Source organism: Amblyraja radiata, chromosome 4, assembly GCF_010909765.2.
Source record: "Amblyraja radiata isolate CabotCenter1 chromosome 4, sAmbRad1.1.pri, whole genome shotgun sequence".
In the NCBI taxonomy this organism is placed as follows: domain Eukaryota; kingdom Metazoa; phylum Chordata; class Chondrichthyes; order Rajiformes; family Rajidae; genus Amblyraja; species Amblyraja radiata.
This window is the reverse complement of record NC_045959.1, coordinates 114,435,237-114,439,762: the sequence shown is the minus strand read 5'-3', so window position 1 is coordinate 114,439,762 and position 4,526 is coordinate 114,435,237. Positions and strand designations below refer to the sequence as shown.

At 41.0% G+C, this 4,526-nt stretch overlaps 1 pseudogene; it reads left to right on the top strand.

Moving 5' to 3' along the window:
- Positions 1–627: 627 nt before the first annotated feature.
- LOC116972635 lies at positions 628–766 on the top strand (annotated as a pseudogene).
- Positions 767–4,526: the final 3,760 nt, after the last annotated feature.

The window sequence follows — 4,526 nt, the reverse complement described above, 5'->3', positions numbered from 1 at the left end:
CTCCCTCTTGGAGGAGGTGAGCACACGGAGACAGTTTTGTTCTGACTCCGAGATCGGAGGTATAGCTGATGAGCGTACCACGAGGCAGGGTCCTGCGGCAGCTCAGGGCTGTCTACGAATCTCCCTCTCTGTGGAGGGGAGTGCGAGTGGTCAGTGGGTAACTGACTTCAAATTCGGAAGTATGTCGGTGGAACGTACTGGAGCACATGAGTATGGATTCAGGAGAGTCCTCGCAAACGAAGGTGGCAGAATACCCGGAAGGGGCCAGAGTTCCCCTCATGCTGTAAATGCCGGGAATGAACAGCGCTATCAGGGGTGACATAAAGACCAGCCACCGAATCTTCTGTTCAGGTAAGACCTATTCAACAGGTAAAACCTGGATGAGGAAGCAAAAGCTGTCGGACCAATCGAGGTACCAATGACGAGCAAAGCTTCATCGTTGCGGCGACAACACACCCCACGCCTTCGTTGGCGTTACTGAAGATGGTGGCAGCATGAAAGCTGGGCAGAGGTCTTTAAACCGAGGCCCAAGTCGTTCTCAGGGGGAAAATATCGGACCATCTACAAGTTGGTAATATTTACACTCGTTTTTTTGTACAAATGATAATGATAACGTGTTTAGTTTAAGTGTTGTATGAAAGCAGAATTCCTTGATAAGGATGGAAGGGGTCCTAGTGGCCTTACAACACAAATGGTTAGCATCTAATCATGTAAAAAACTGCACAATACTGGGGTTCCAAGCACGGAATTGGGGCCAGAATTGTGTTTCGTGGCCAGGATTGGTTTTCACCGGAGACATTTGAAATTTATCTGGATAAAGGCAATGATAAAAACATTGCAAAATGGGTTAACTTCGGTTCCCAGGTTATTAACCAGATTACTAAAACCGATGCTTGGACTGCTCAGAGCTCAAAAACATTTGTTATGTCTTGTCTGGAGGTATTCTAACGCTATATGTTGCTAAAATCAACTGCCTCAGCCTCAAACTATGTTTAAGATAATTAAGGTGATACCAACTAGACTTGCTCATCATTGGGATTTACCTTTAACTATTAATTAGCCTGTGACTCCGCCCTGGGGTAAGAGATTGGAATTAATAGGAGCCTGTAACAATCTTGTTGTGATAAAGCAGCCTTCTATTCATCAAGCGTAATTGGCAATATAGTAGCTGTGATTCTGCTGTGCAAGTAGAGGAGCTTTCATCGTGCAAAGTAGTAATCTCTCATGTGCCATGTAGGAATCTCTCAAGTGCCATGTAGGGCTTTGTGACAGACATTATGCTATTACCAGCTGAAGCTACCAAAGTCATAATGGTGGACGAACAGTATTCAGCATTGCCACAGTAGTCTGGTCAGTAAAATTTCAGTTATATTGTAAACTGATGGGGCTCTAAGGTGGAAATTTATGAATGCCATCTCAAGTTCGGAGACGGCGGAGATTTGCATGAGTTAACAATTATTCAGTTATTGGTATCAACTACCTATAGACACTAGGTGTATTCTATAGGTTAAAGGGTTGTTGAGCGAATATGCATAATCTGCATGCTCAATGTTGAATTGATACACTATGGTGGTGGCATATGTTAGTCACATGGGTGCAATCAAGTCAGAATATCCTGTAATAATTTACCTAATCTCATTTTACGTTAGAGTATCATCACGCACAATCAATGACAACACAAAATGGGTGTTGGATCATTAAGTATTTAATGAAATTATGGCTCGATGGAACACCGAATATCAATAAGTTTGTTTCCAGGCTCATTTACCGGTTGCAAAAATATGTGGCATAACAGTGGCGAAAGATACATTCTCGCTTTAAGGCGAAGGAAGTTATTTTTGTCTCCCTCCATTTTGCCTCATCAGTCGGGTCTTGCAATAAAGTCAGCAAGATCCCGCTTTAGGTTGTCGTCCTGTCTGACTGGCCTATGGAGCCATGCTTCCCGCTTTTGTCGGGAATAATAATACGACCTTTTACGGTTATTCTAAACGTAAAACTTTGCTGGTTCAGCCTTTGGCTCGGCAAACCAGCCTCTGCATGATAAAATCAATCATTGACTTATAGATTCTGAGTAGAATGCTCTTGCGGCTCGGATTGTCAGACCGATCCATTTGTGCTCACTGCAGAGTGCTGGGATAGCACCAAAAAAGAAAAGCATTACATTGCCTCTTCAGGAGATGGGAAGCGTTTTGTTTGAATGCTAATGTTACATCTAATACGGTACAGATAACTGACATCTTGGAGTTCGTTTCAAATGGGTCTTTGACAATAAATCAAGTTATAAGACCATTAACTGTGCCCAACGTGTCTTCCCATCATCTTTGCTGTAGCAAATGGGACTCACTCTGTTGGGTTTCACCCTCTAATCCAGAGTTTATAAACGATATCTTTCACACAAGTTCTCCCAGGACAAGCACAGGGCAGTATGGGATATTGACATGGTATTAACACTATTTCACCAGGGGCTCCAGCTATGTCCTTAGCTTTGGCTCGGCTCTCATAAGGTAGTTATCCTCATGGCGCTGGTCTCATCGCAACGGGTTCAGTCACTACATGTTGTGACTGGACAGGATGGTTATATCTGTAAATAATATTATATTTAAATGTTTAGTTAAGCAGAACAGACGCGAGGTCTCAAACTAGTTTCATGGCATACCCCATGGACCTTCGGTTACGTATGGTCACACATATACAACAATACGTCAAGGTCACGAAGAGCCTTAGAGGCTCTGAACTAACAATGTTTGTTAATTACAAAAACTTTATAAAAAGGTATTGGTTCAGACCATCTCCAGGTGGTTAAAACGGGGTTTGGCTCATGCAGGAGTAGATACTGATATTTTTCAAATCTCACTCCACCAGGGCTGCTACAACATCAGCAGCAAAGGTTATGTACGTTCCGCTGGACCACATCCTAGCGACTGCAGGATGGCCGAACGAATGAACTTTTTGAACATTTCATAATAACCTATTGCCAGACCAGGAGTATTTGCCAACTCTATTTTAGGTTCAGTGGTTAGTTTATTCCCGGATGAGAGGAGTTACTATTATTTATTAATTATGAATGTTTCCCTCATCTGTCAATGAAGCAGTTGTGGTTGTGTAGAATCGTTTCTCATGGCATGAAATCACAGAGCTTTTAAAGAACAAATCTTACCTGAAACACTAGCAGAATCAACGATCACATTAATACTTAAAAAAGATAAAGATATAGAAGAACCAGGCTCATATAGAGCTATTGCTTTGTTAAATACGGATCCAAAAATATTAGCGAAAACACTAGCTAGAAGACTAAGTAAATATGTTAGTAAATTAATAAATGAGGATCAAACGGGATTTATACCTAAGAGACATTCATTTAATAACCTGAGACGACTGCTTAACATAATGCACTCTCACAAACCTCAAGAACAAGAGTTATCTATCATTTCATTGGACGCAGAAAAAGCGTTTGATCAAGTAGATTGGGATTATATGATTAAAGTATTGCAAAAATTTCAAATGGGAGAGAACTTCATCGCATGGATAAAATTATTATATAACAAACCCACGGCTAGAATATTAACTAATAATATACTATCTACGAAATTCCAATTATCAAGGGGCAACAGACAAGGATGTTCATTATCACTGCTGTTATTTGCTCTGGTAATTGAACCTTTAGCTGAAAAAATCAGAACACACCCGGATATTTACGGTTATAATACAAAATATTCAAATAACATAATATCTTTATATGCAGACGATATAACCATATAACCATATAACAATTACAGCACGGAAACAGGCCATCTCGGCCCTACAAGTCCGCGCCGAACAATTTTTTTCCCTTAGTCCCACCTGCCTGCACTCATACCATAACCCTCCATTCCCTTCTCATCCATATGCCTATCCAATTTATTCTTAAATTATACCAACGAACCTGCCGCCACCACTTCCACTGGAAGCTCATTCCACACCGCTACCACTCTCTGAGTAAAGAAGTTCCCCCTCATGTTACCCCTAAACTTCTGTCCCTTAATTCTGAAGTCATGTCCTCTTGTTTGAATCTTCCCTATTCTCAAAGGGAAAAGCTTGATCACATCAACTCTGTCTATCCCTCTCATCATTTTAAAGACCTCTATCAAGTCCCCTCTTAACCTTCTGCGCTCCAGAGAATAAAGACCTAACTTATTCAACCTATCTCTGTAATTTAGTTGTTGAAACCCAGGCAACATTCTAGTAAATCTCCTCTGTACTCTCTCTATTTTGTTGACATCCTTCCTATAATTGGGCGACCAAAATTGTACACCATACTCCAGATTTGGTCTCACCAATGCCTTGTACAATTTTAACATTACATCCCAGCTTCTATACTCAATGCTCTGATTTATAAAGGCTAGCACACCAAAAGCTTTCTTTACCACCCTATCTATATGAGATTCCACCTTCAAGGAACTATGCACGGTTATTCCCAGATCCCTCTGTTCAACTGTATTCTTCAATTCCCTACCATTTATCATGTACGCCCTATTTTGATTTGTCCT